We start from the raw sequence: 13355 nt of genomic DNA on the forward strand, positions 1-13355 counted from the left end.
TCCGGCAAGATCAATGACCATGGGTGGATATCCATCCATAAAATTTAAAAATTCGCTGAAAAATTGCGTTACTTCCGTTTCTTTCCATACTTGGAGGATATGATATCCATTTATTGTTAAGCCAATTACGTACCGAGTTTGAGCGATGACACTTCAATATGGCGTATATAACCGACTTTTTGCGTTTTCGCATGTTTGGCTGAGAAATGGCTTCGGCATTTAGAAGTTCGTGGGTCGATTTTATTCCCGCAGATGATGTGTTAGAAAAGATTTTTGGTAATGTAAACTCCGTCGAAGGGATGTATAATGATGAAGAAATCGATATAGACCGTCAGCTAGAAAACTAGAGCGAGGAATCGAGGTAAGCGCTTAACGAATTCCTTCGCGTCTGTTCGCGAAAGCGACGCCATCGAGCACATGGTTTTGAAATGCGGAGATATGCTCCTCAGGTTACTTTTTTTGCGTTTGATATCTCGTCTTGTTCTTGAATATTGATTATGAATTCGTATTTGTTGGTAAAAAGCTCAATAATGTTTGCTGAAAGCATATTTTAAGCGATGCGATTCAGAATATTTGCCCAATCGAAATCGATCCCGTAATTTGTTCAGTTGTTATGTTCCCATGGAGAAATGAATTTCTTGACTTGTTTTGGTGCGATTGCATGGGCAAAAAAACAATCATAACTAATTTTAGATTTCTTCTTTTTCAGCCCAATTTTCAGGAAATGTTGCTGACACGAGAAGGATCATTTCCTTTTTCAATTCATTGTACAATTACATATCACTTTGAAAAAAAAAATCGTTTATCTTCAGATATAATCAATTTCTTTTGTTATTTTTTTCAGAAAAGTGCTGGGTTTCTATGATGGGATTTATCTTTTTTTCTGAGAAGCCCATTTTATACACTTTAAAATGAGATATTGTAGGCCATATTACTGTAAATGGTTGTCCAGATAAAAAATAAACATTCGATGTGGTAAATTTCGCCTATTTTTTGCCTGCAGAAAATTGAAATATTAATTTCTGAGCATGCGTGGTATCATTTTCTTGTCGTACATATTGCATTTCAATCATTATAAAAGATAGCTTTCAACCAGCATGAGAGCGTACTCATTAGAGATTGCTTAATCATTTGAGTAAATGCAGTTTTATCTTCTCTTCTCTGTTCTAAACAAGCCTGAATTTCTTAAGAACATTTAAAACGGAAATAGTTTTGAGCAAAAGGTTTTTTCAAGGTCCAGGGCGAATAATGATTGATAATTGTCTTTATCAATTCGTTCTTCCGGAAAGCTGCGTGCTTTGTTAGAATAAATGTGAAGTTATCGATGTGTTTACCAAGCACTACCTTTACGTTACCACAATTTTCCGTTTCAGCAAAAAGGTATGACGAAAGCTATTTTGATAAGTACGGTTCATTGTGACACTGTTTAGTTATTGCTGTTACGAAAAAAAAAAATTGAACATGAGAAAATGAAGCTTATCAATACAAGTAGAAATATTGATTCTATAAAAATTACCAGTTTTCTTTCTTGAGACTTGAGTAGTTTTTGAGCTAAATCTTGCTGCAGTTTTGAAACCCCTTTGATGCTTTAGTTACCTGTATACGTTAGATTTGGAACTTCTAAATCAACAAACGGTTGCTTTATTTGCTATTTTTTGTTATTAATTTGTTTATCCAAAAATGATATCTTCATGACATTATCACGTTCTCGTGCTGAAACGCGCAGAGGCTGAAATAACTAGCAGGCGCCTTTAAGTTATAGGAAATGAGACAAAAAGCTGTAAAGGCTATAAACAGTGCTGATCTGGTAAGAGAACGATTTATGTCACTATCCGGTTATGATCGCCGTAAAGTCTCTATTTATAAACCTTATTTGAAATCTATGTGCAGAAATGAAACCTCAAACGTAAGAACAAAAATACCAAAGTCAAAAAGAGACCTCAAACTACGTATGAGAAGAAGAGCGTTGCTTGGCTATGAATGTTTTGTGCCAACGTAAAGAGATTCGAATCTCTTTACGGTAACCAAATTAGCTTATCAACTCTATCACCGACGAAGCACCACAGTTTCTTTAGAACTGATAAAGTGATATCCTTATACAAAGAAAGGCATATTAGCGATAAACTCTTTTGTGTAACCAATCCGTAGCTAGCCAAATAAAGAGAGAAATTTGGCAAGGGATAAAGATGTCTCAAGAATTCTTAGGTTGCCAGTATCCAAGCAACAACTTTTAAAATTTTCAGACCTAAAAAATATTAATATCATCTTCATCATCAGCTACCAAACCAGAAAGTTGAGCACCTTGTTAAATTTGAGCCCTCCTCAATCATCTGGTGGCCATTCCTTCAAGCCGTGGAAAGTCAGAGGCTTCTTTTAAAGTAAAGCAAGTAACATCCCGGAATCCTTAAGGAAAAGCATTGATTTGCCATTTTTTATAGCTTTTCGTACATTGACCACTGACAAAACAATAGCCAATCACACTGCGATTTATCGTTAAAGAAACTCTTATAGCTCCAGAAGTAACACCTTTCGCTTTACTTTGAGAACTGATCCTACCGATGCGAAGGGAAGAAACAGAGGAAGGCCAATGTTTTTTTCACTTTCGTGGCTGAGTGGGACATCGGTAGAATTATACTGAAACATTAAACAAAACCAAAGGTTGCGAAGGGAGAAATTTGTAATTTGACGTGAACCTCAGTCTTTTCGTCGAAGGGGTCCACAACAACGTACGTATCGTGACAGCGATAATGTACGTGAAAGCGAACTGAAGCAAAGCTAAGTGGTGTGATTTAGATCGGAGACAGCAGTCTAAAATCATTTTGGGTCCGTAATTCACGCCACTTGCCCTGGAGTTAGTTCATTCGCTCACACATTTAGGAAAATGAAAAATGTTACGAATACCATTTTAATCGATGACGCCAATAAGCCGGCCTTGGATATTAACCAAACAATATATTGTGGTTGCCTTCAGTATTGTTAAAGTATTGCTGTAGTCTTTTCTTTTCTTTATTTTTTTTAGGGAAAAAAGGTCACTCGTTCAGCTTCGAAGTTACCTAACTGAGCAACAATTGAAAGTTTCTTTGTTTGTTTTATTAACAACTAATTAGATTTCTCCCGAGTTCGGAATCAAGTTCTCTCGGAATAATATATGGCGACTAGCTGATGGATTCGAAATAAACGCAACAGTTGTTCTATATTGATCATATGACCAAAAGATACGAATGTTGAAAGTGATGTCAGTAATAATTTTTATTTTTAAAACAGCAGTTTAATTTCGACGCTTCAGGCTTCAGCAACCATACTTTCACGTATACATAGCGAAATCTTCCTTTAAATTTTTATATAAGCAATGCAGCACAGGATAATTAACTGTCACCCAAAGAATCACATGGAAACTGTATAATTAGATTTATTTTTAGCAGCTTGGTAATGATTGATAAACAATGGCCAAATCTTCTTTTATGCGAACGGATACTAACTTGAAAACGTCGGGCCGGTTTTATAACGTTCTTTCGTCGTGTCTAAGATAACATTGCTAGCAATATGTTGCGGTTTATTTTTTCCTTGAAAATTCACCTGATTTCAACTCATTAGTGAAAGGCAACTCACTAATGAGAATTTGAGGTATTTTAAACCTTAATTTAGAAATTTTGGAATTTTTACCCTAAAACGAGATAAACATCACGAATCTGCCCCTTTAACAATAATAAGAGAGTTAAAATACACATATATAATTTTTCAACAGAAACCAAGTATTTACTCTGGCCAACCAGAGCAGACGTAAACAAGATAATCGACCAACCAAAAACAAGTGCATGTAGCCGACACCAAGCGCGGGAAAATGCGAGCTAGCAAGTCATTATTGGTTTTGGTTTTGCTTCTCATTGGCTGAGATTATGGAGCAAATTTTGCTAGCCATAGTGCATTAAAATAAAACCAAAGCAAACGCCAATCGACTTTCGACACTCAAAGAAAAACGGCTCTATTTCCGCCTGTATTCATTAAATTGCTCAATTGCAAATCGCACAATCGCAACGAGCTTTAAGGAAAATTTTGAAGGCAAAAATATAACTTACTCCTTGATCCAGCACGTTTCCTTACAGAATAACTATTAATAACTATCAAAAAATAGTGAAAAGTAAAGCTGAAATGGAGAAACAAATACAAACAAGTAACAATTCACCTGAACCTTACTATAATAAATGGAAACCTTTAATTGAAAAGAAGTTTGTTCACTCGCACTAGCAATGATGTATTCAGTCACTTTTTTTGTTGTACTCTGTAGTATGTGACATAAAGTACTGTAATTTAATGTAATTAATCTAACTAAATGGTTTCTAACATAGTCTTATATCGAATTGTAAATATTGTATTGTGTTGTAAGTATCATCAAGTATTGTAAATGTAAGGAAAATATTGTATTATACGTGTCATCATATGCAAGCTAAGTCGTGTAATTTTTTTTGTAAGTGTTTTACAAAATAAAAGTTGTATTAAAAAATAATATTAGTAATGATAAATAACTATTAATAACAATCATTATAAAAAAAATTCCTTCCAGTTCTTTCAGTCCTGGTCAGACGCGTGACTCACGCGCGTTTTTTTTTTTTATAATGAGATCAAGCATGACTTGATTTCTTGGTATAGAATTACAGCGGTTACCAATAACACGCGACCTACGGCATTCAAAAGAGTCGGATAAAGTTGCGTTTTGATGGACGTCAATCAAAGAAAAGCCGTTGAAATTATTTTGAATTCGGACAAGATTCCAAGGTAACCGTGCAAGAAACTAAGAGTTTTTACCTCGCTAAGAGAAGGTAAACTTTATTTAAATTGATTCTCCAGCCAGACCAAGCGTAAATAAAAGTTATTTTTGAATTAAAAATTTCGATTTTCACTGCACGTGATAATTTGCTCGCTTGCACGCATCGCTGATTTAATTGTCAGGTGAAGCGATTTCAAATGTTTCATAAAAAAAAATACGGCTTCGTCTAAACAATGCGCATTTTATAGATAACCTGCCTTGGAAATCAACTTTTATAAAGTTTACCATCCGCCAGCGGATAAAACTGTCAATTTCTTCGTTCTGTTGCCTTAAAATGTTCTCAGAATTTAAAACAATTTGAACGGCTTTTCTTTGATTGACGTCCACCAAAACGCAACTTTATCGGAGTCTTTTGAGGGCGAAAGGTCGCGCGTTATTGGTTACCGCTGTAAAGAATTAGCGAAACCAAGATAAGCTTCCTTTTCAGCATTTGAGTATGCGAGGATTATGATTTGGATAACATAGGCCACGCGATTACCTTTAGCGTCTTGTTTGTTCTTCCCGTTTCAACTAACAACTATAACTGAGCTACGTTTTGAAAACTACAATTTACAACTGCAAAAGCAAGCCTCTAATGGGATTTACAATTGTAAATACCGTAGATAAAGCCACATGCTTTTTTTTTTTTTCTGCATGCTGAATAAAAACACCCTACGGATTTTACCAGTGCTGTTTTGCTATTCCGGTTTTCAGTCGCATTGCCGTTGAAATATGGAAAACAAGTAAAGAGTATATAGCGAGCTTTGGACAGACACGAAAAGCTGTTTGTTTAATTGTTAATTACAGTCGGTATACATAATATCGCGTCTCTGTCGCAGCAACAGCTCGTAAGGCGGTAAACTCTTTCATTTACAGATTCAATCTCTTGGTCACGTACGCGTGGTACGCCCATCAGCTGATCGTGTCATTTTCTTTTGAAGGCGGCAAAGAAAGAAACAATAATAGTAAAAAAAGAATTTTGCTTATAGCTCCACAGGAAAGAACAGTTTCTTAAATTTTATTTGAATGGTTCGATCACTCTTAATTTCGAAAAATAAGATCCCCCGATTGCACAACATAACAGGACTACAAGAGACAAAAAGGTCAAAGTACTGCTTGACAGCGAGTTCCATTTGAGTTATCGTCCGGTGCAAACTCCCAAACCTTTTAGTAGGTATCGTTTTCAATAAGTTACTTGCACAATCAGAGAGAGATAATGCAACTTAATAATATTGTTAACCCTTTAACGCCCCGCTATCAAAATGTATTTTCTTCCCACATTTGTCCATACATTTCTTATGATGTTAGTTTAGAGAATTTATCAAAAATTGTCACTCTGTTCCTAAAGAAGACTAGTGGTGCTATTTGAAATATTGGCTCAAACAAATTGCCCTGTCGGTCCTGTAATAAGTTTTGTTTATTGAGAGAATTTGTTTGCACGTCAAGACATTTTAATCTTTGTTGATCGTTTTGTTTATTCTCATAACCTTCGTGTTTGATCAAGGTTTGACACAGTAAAGAGAACTTGTCATTCTTTACTCCTGCGGTGCCAAACACGGAAGCAGCAGCCTGGGAAGAGATTTTCGTGCTAAAAGCAAACAACAATTTTCTCTCTGAACTTAGCTTGGCTATTACTCAGTTTTCAATTTGATTTTTTTTTTTTAATTCGCTTGATCAAAAACATCCGCCGTTGCTGCAACGCAGAACACTGAGATAGCGAAATGTTAAACGTTTACCATGCTTCAACGAGGCGATGGCTTCCTAAAACCTCTCGTGTAAGCGGTAGTCGAGAATTTCGTGAATCCTACTTGCAAGCCAAAACACGGAAGCGGCAGAGTAGGAAGAGATTTTCGTGCTAAAAGCAAACAACAATTTTCTCTCTGAACTTAGCTTGGCTATTACTCAGTTTTCAATTTTTTTTTTAATTCACTCGGATCAAAAACATGCACCGTTACTACAACGCAGAACATTGAAATAGCGAAATGTTGAACGTTTACCTTCCTAAAACCCCTGTAAGTGTAAGCGGTTGTCGAGAATTTCGTGAATTCCTATTTGCATGCCAGTTTGCGAGATAGATACAGAACTTCGAAATCGGATCCGAAAACTGGACTACCCAGTCGATTTCCATTATTGGTTCATAAATTTGAAACTAAATAAACACGATTACTTGGGAAATTTTTTCGTAACCGAGACTACACATAAGTTAGCTTTGAATCCTTAAAATGCTGATATCAGCAATCACAACTAATTAAAATCTAAACACCAACCTTATCGTGAACTGATAAACCCAACTTCAAGTACCTTTTTGTTGTCACATTGGGCTATTATCGGGTAGTTCTTTGAGCCACTGAAAGCCAATTGTTCTAGGGTCTCGATTTCTCATAATTGTATAGTGGGCACGCATTGTTCGTTGCCATCAAATAATAGCCAATCACGTCGGGCATGATAATTCCTTCAAAAACTCTTATTGGCTAACAACCGAAACCTTTTGTTTCACGTTAAGAGCTAACCCTGCTGATAAGAAGGAAAGGGAACAAGGGCAAGCCGGCTTTTCGTTATTTATTTATTTATTTATTTATTTATTTATTGGACTTTGCCTTTGCCACTGAGGACATATAAAGAGGGTGTCCTACAAAAGGATTTCTGATAATTCGTATCACAAAGCATTCCGTTCAACTTCTCACGATCTGGGCGCATTGTTGGCTGACCCGACTTCTTGGAATACTTCCCAAGTACACTTTATGCTTACTAAGCCAAAACGTGTTTCCGTTTCAGCTCTAAGGAAAATAACTTCGATCATATGATTGTGTAACCTGTGATGTTGTCATGAATAATGATGAAAATCGGCCTGATTCAAAAGGTCTTTAGCTCTGCCACAGATTTTTAGAAATCTCGCCGATTTAGGTCTAAGCAATCATTTTCTTTAACAAATTGGACCCAATCAGCCCTATTAATTGGCATGCGTAAATTAGCCATAATAGCATCTAAAGGGTGCGTGCGTAACTCGCGCCCATTGTTTAACAGTGTGCTATCGTTTCTTACTCGCTTTTATTCCTGCCCAAAATGTCAACAAGAGGAGGGAAAATGGAAGAATATGAACACTTTTCACAGACCCTGGCACAATTGCTGAACATTTCTTAAACCTTTTTATTCTGGAGACGCGAGACCATAAAAAAAAACTAATCTTCAAATCACCGTGCTTGCTCAAGTAAGCTCTCATTTGAAAGTCACGCTATGGGATTCTGTCCAAAGATTCAAAAACTAGGTATAAGTTCCTTACATCTTAGCTTAGTAAACAGCACCACAAGACAATAGTACTTTTAAAGTTGAAGGATTCAAATTGAACGACAAATCTATAGCGCAAAACTTTTTGCATCACGGCAGATCCAAAGAAGTTAAGTTTTTGTGCGTGCTTAAAGGTAATGCTAAAGTTATCGATTTTTAACGCAACCTGGCAGCAGTCTCTTGTTAAAAATTGTTATCGTGTAATCTACATCAGCATCAACTAACAAACCTAAATTTAAGCTCTTTGTTTTTAGCTTATTTTCTTACCAGGTAGTTTCCTTTAACCTGCTGGATATCAAGTCAGTGGCGTGATATGCACAGTCAGTGATATTCCAGATGTTTTCAGTTCCTGCCTATTAAGCACACAATCAGTAGCCAAATTGCCATTGCGTGTAATTGTTCTCAAACTCTAATCGATCGGCAAACAATACAAAATCCACGGTTGGGAAACTTCAGGCCGTGAATTCAGTCTGAAAAGCCAGAAACTAATTAATTTATTTTCTTCTTCTTCTTCTTCTTTCTTTTTTTTTTTTTTATTCCCAATGTATGAATTTAAGATAAAGCTATACAGCGAAAAATATAATAAGCAATTTGGACAAAACAAGATTACCGTCACGCTTGCAGGAACTATTTATTAGAAGTGGGAATGCTATCGCTGCCAAGAGTTAAGAGACTCGTCCGCAAAAATTTGTCGTTTCAGAAAATACTCCTAAGGAAGAGAAAATTAGTTTGAAGAAAGCAATGTGGTCGGGGCAGACAGATCGCGGTCTAGACATCTTATTCGTAATACGCGTGCCAACAGGCGTTAACTTGTTTACCGCGTTTACCAAAGGGAAACTGTTGTTTTTAATAAAAATGCAAATTCATTTGGCAATATCAAAGGTCTTTAGTTACGGGCGATTAATCTGAGAGTTTTCAAAAACGTTGGCCAAGCCGCGGTTGAACACACCTCAGAGTTACTTATCCAATATCCATAACAATGTACCTTACGGACGTATAAGTGTTTTTTTTTTTCTTCAACAAAATGTTTTCAAATTGGCTTAGGTGTAATGGCCATACAAGATTACTTTTATGTTTCATGTCTATGACAGAAGAGTGTTAGCGTGCAAATGCTAATTCAGTGTAGAACACGTGCCTCTACCAACAGAGCAAGAAACTTATTCATTTTGGCCAATTAATTATGGAATGATATTCATTCCGCTCAACTGTTTTATATAGTTTTAGACTCTTTGTACATATAGTTTTATATTTATCTATTTTCTACAACGTTTGATAAGAAATGGACCAATTAACCCCGTACTTCAATTCTGAGCGGCGTTCCTGTTTTGTTAAAAACTCACTCACTTTGGTTTCTTAGGATGCCATTGCGGTTAATTAAAATAGTTGACCGAGTGCAGTGGAACAACTCGAGTCGGAAAAAGGCATATTTTTTTTAAATAATTATTAGTAAAGAAGACTCAGTACATTTTAAACTTGAAAAAAGCGCGCGATAAAACAGGCATGAGTTAGAAAATAGCTAACTTTCATATTCAATGACTTAACAGAACCGATCCGGCCTAGCTATACTGCGAACGAAAGCGGAATGATTGCTTAAGTCATGCACAGAGTAACTTTATTTCGAAAGAAGTTAAAGACTGGATGGAGAGCAGAATGGGAAAAAAATTAGCTGATAAGGCGTGAGCTTCTATCTTAAAATATTATACATGGATGACATAAATTGTTCCGCTGGCATTTCTTTGCCTCCTGCTCGACAGATTCTTAAAATTTATCGCGTACGTGAGCAATGACACGCGAGGAAAAGCATTGGGGCAAAACGGTGACGTTCAGGTTAAGGCAAGGGTTCATGCTCTGCATGATAAGTTGTACAAGTCAACTGGCTTCTGTCAACAGTCTTCAACTCATTTGTTACACATGGAAGTTATTTTTCGATGCCAGCAGTTATCGTTATCAGTATCCGAACTAGTAATCGGAAGGTCTTAGGTTCGACTTATGATACAAGCACTCGGACTTTGCTTCTTCCGAGTATTGCCTGTGTCACTTTGAATAATACATCACTCTTACAAGTTATCGTGTTATGGGCAATTAATGAGTCTCTGAAGTGTTGTCAAAATTCTGCGGTCATGTGCCAAACAAAACTTTGCTGAAAATGCGTCACTTACCAAAGATCGCAAAGAGCTGTTAAGTGTTTTCTTTTCTTGTCTTGAAATGCATTCTTATGGGCAAATATATTTCAGTTTTAGTGATAAGCTAACCTTTACATAAGTTTCTGGCCAACTGTGCGCCTTGTTTAGCTAGCTTTTAACTTAAGCGTGGCTCGATTTCTTGAAATAATTGACAAATATACATTGAGTGCTTACTAACTGAGGCAATCACAAAGTAATACCACAGTCATTCTCATGTAAGTAAAAGAGTATGAGGAAAACTATATCAAAAATGGTATGTGGCGTCTTACGTATGACACTTTTTTCTTCTTCGTCTTTTTTTTTCTTTTTTTTTTTACATCATGAGCTTTTTCTTCGAAACGATAATTACACAATATTCATGAAAGAGTGTCATGTGATGGCGTTTGCCTTGTTTCCTATCACCGCTATGAGGAAGTTTAATACCAAACATGTACACCTACGCCTATTCATGGACCGAAGGTTAAAAATTTGTACCATTGATAGTAAGACTCCTGTGATTGTGAAGACGAAGACATATTGAGGTAACTGTAGAAATCAACCTCCAGTCTGCTGATAAAGTCAAATATAAACGTACATAGATACAATATTCTATTTTTTCTACCGATCTTTGCAGTAAGCATTTTTGCCGCAAGTCAACCCCGCTAATGCATGATAACAAAACAGGAAGAGTAGTCAGAAAATGTGTGGCCTTATTCGTTGACTTTGTATACGACTTTCCTCTGTATATATTGGTTTTGTAGTTTAAACTAAAACCTTTTGCTCAAAACACATGCACAGCACCTAATTTTCCGGGTTAGAGCGCAGCGTAGTACCTAATCAGATTTTAAGGTGAAATCAGACTTGACGTTATAGCTTACGTTTTTTTCTTGAACTGAGGTATTATTTGTTTCGAATTCAGTCGGAATATTGTATTAAGTGCTCCCTCATTTGAAATATCTGGAACCAAAAGTTGTGGCATTCTGTGGATGGGCTCTTATGTCGCCCTTCCGCAAACGAAAATTATTGGATAGTTTTTCCTGGTGGGTGCTTTTGAGTCCCTGAATAAAATCAGCTTGCGACATTTTGTAATAAATGAAGACTACATGTACTTATCAATTTTCCGTGTGGTATCTTAAAATTAGTAGAATTTTATTTGTGAAAAGAATCAATGAAACAGAATAAAGCCCTTCCCTTCTCTCTATGATCCTTCAATTGAAAATCGAATCATAACTATCGGAGTGCTGGCTGAAAATCGCACAACTTATGTAATGGCTGATAAGTGATAACACACCTGTTGCCAAACCGAGTGAAAGAAATTGGCTTGAACAATCACACACACAAAAAATTGAAAGTTGAAAATCGAAATTGAGTTGAACAATCTAAAAAATGCTTAGAATGCTGTCATGTACGGCAAAAACAAGTAATGTTTTTTGGGCAATTTCACTGAACGGCATAGTGAACTAACAATTTAAATCTAAAGGCAAATACCTTGTTTGCACCTTCGCTACTTATCTGGTAGCCGTCTTGAACCGTTCAATTCAGGAGGCTGGTGTGTCTTCGGCAAATGCTCTAGAAATGTCAGATTAAAGGCTGCGACTTATCATTTTTATATAGTGTAAATTGTATATTGCACACCAAATATTAGCCAATCGTATTTAAGCCTAACAATTGCTTCTAAAACGCCCGCCGTCCATAGCTTAAACCTTTTGTTTCATTATTGTTAGAGCCGCTAAACATGCAGATATTAAGGAAGGGAAAAAGACAGCCTCCTTCTCAACCATGACGTAAATGAGTAGAAAAATATTTGAAGTACTAAAATTGGGAAAGCAACGACAATGCTAAACAGAAAAAAAAAATCGTTTTCATTTCTTAGTGTACGTGTAGAATTCGAGTCAGGAGTAAGTTAATTAACAAAGACACAAAAAGGAGAGAAAGCAGAAGAGGAAGTTATTTTAATTAAAACACGGGCCCAGCTTCATCCATAAACATGAATGATGCCGTAACTCGTTCTTCATCGATATCGGCATTTTTTGGATTCCGAGCTGAAACATCCACAAACACATGTGTCCTCTCTGCACCAAAAAAATATTTGAAACAAAGCGATGCTGAGTATTTTAGACGTCCCAAATTGCTTGAACCCTTGATTCGTTTGCCGCATTTGCGAAAAGGGAACTTGTACCATTACAAATGCAAATTAAGTCTATAGCAAAACAGGTGGAAGTTTGTGTTTTTTTAAATATATAAATGGAGCACTTAACTAACTTGGAACTTAGAGCTGTTTTGTAGTTTTGTTAGCATGCTTAAAGGCAACAATATTTGTTGTAATCCAAGGTGTTTCTTGCCGAATAATTATTGTTGATAATAGTCCTAAACCACTCCTTACGAAAATGGCATGGGCTTGTGCTGACGAAGTAATAACCAAAGAAAACCACAAAGAGCTTCCGTTTCAGCGAGATGGCTATCTGTGACGCTGTTCTATTTAGTTCTATCACAATACAGCCTATTGTTCTTGAAAACCACAATAGCTTGTCAAATGGGAAGCCTCTTAAATGCTTTACAAAAAGAGGATACCGTGGGCAATGCAACTTGACGTTTGACACTTACTTCCTTTTTATTTATTTTTTATTTAATTGTTTAATTCTGGCCTGTTAATGTCAGAAACGTGCAACAGACTCCTTTCGACACATAAAAATTCAGCTTGACGATGAGCCAAACAAAGGAAACTGAATAATCATGTTTATTAATTCCTGTCGTTTGTGTCGTCTGGACCTAGATATCAAGTTAAATGTTTTAAAGGCCCACCTTCACCCAAGAGTCATTGCGGTCGTTTGTTTTTCTTTTGAAATGCGGTATTGTCCAAACGCGTGGTCTTATTGGCTGTACGAGCTCAAGAGGTTCATACGGGTTTCCTCTACGACTCGTGCTGAAGGGAAAGACTATTCGTGATCGCTTATTGCTTTCTCACTCGACTCCCGCTCAAATAAAATAGGGGGGTTTTCATATTTGAAAACTGTTCCTCGGCGCGCAATACATCTTGGGTGAATGTGGGCCTTTAAACATTAATTTTCGAAAGGAGCCTATATTACGTAATAAGTTCAGTTTGA

General features: G+C 36.4%; 1 protein-coding gene across 8 annotated transcripts in view; it reads right to left on the reverse strand.

Moving 5' to 3' along the window:
• Nucleotides 1-13355, reverse strand: part of LOC146471269 (uncharacterized) — a 38310-nt gene that overhangs the window by 8671 nt on the left and 16284 nt on the right. The window contains exon 2 of one of the 8 annotated variants that reach the window (XM_085120935.1): nucleotides 11740-11820. The exons of 3 other annotated variants lie outside the window; for them this stretch is intronic. The gene's annotated coding sequence lies outside the window, so the exon portion shown is untranslated. Of the gene's footprint in view, nucleotides 1-1516; nucleotides 1984-2301; nucleotides 4451-7071; nucleotides 7164-8356; nucleotides 8379-11739; nucleotides 11821-13355 lie in introns of those variants that run through there. 4 more of the 8 variants (XM_085120940.1, XM_085120934.1, XM_085120939.1 and 1 more) reach the window with 4 other exon arrangements.

Source organism: Pavona decussata, unplaced genomic scaffold (genome assembly GCF_977016875.1).
Source record: "Pavona decussata unplaced genomic scaffold, jaPavDecu1.1 SCAFFOLD_105, whole genome shotgun sequence".
Taxonomy (NCBI): Eukaryota; Metazoa; Cnidaria; class Anthozoa; order Scleractinia; family Agariciidae; genus Pavona; species Pavona decussata.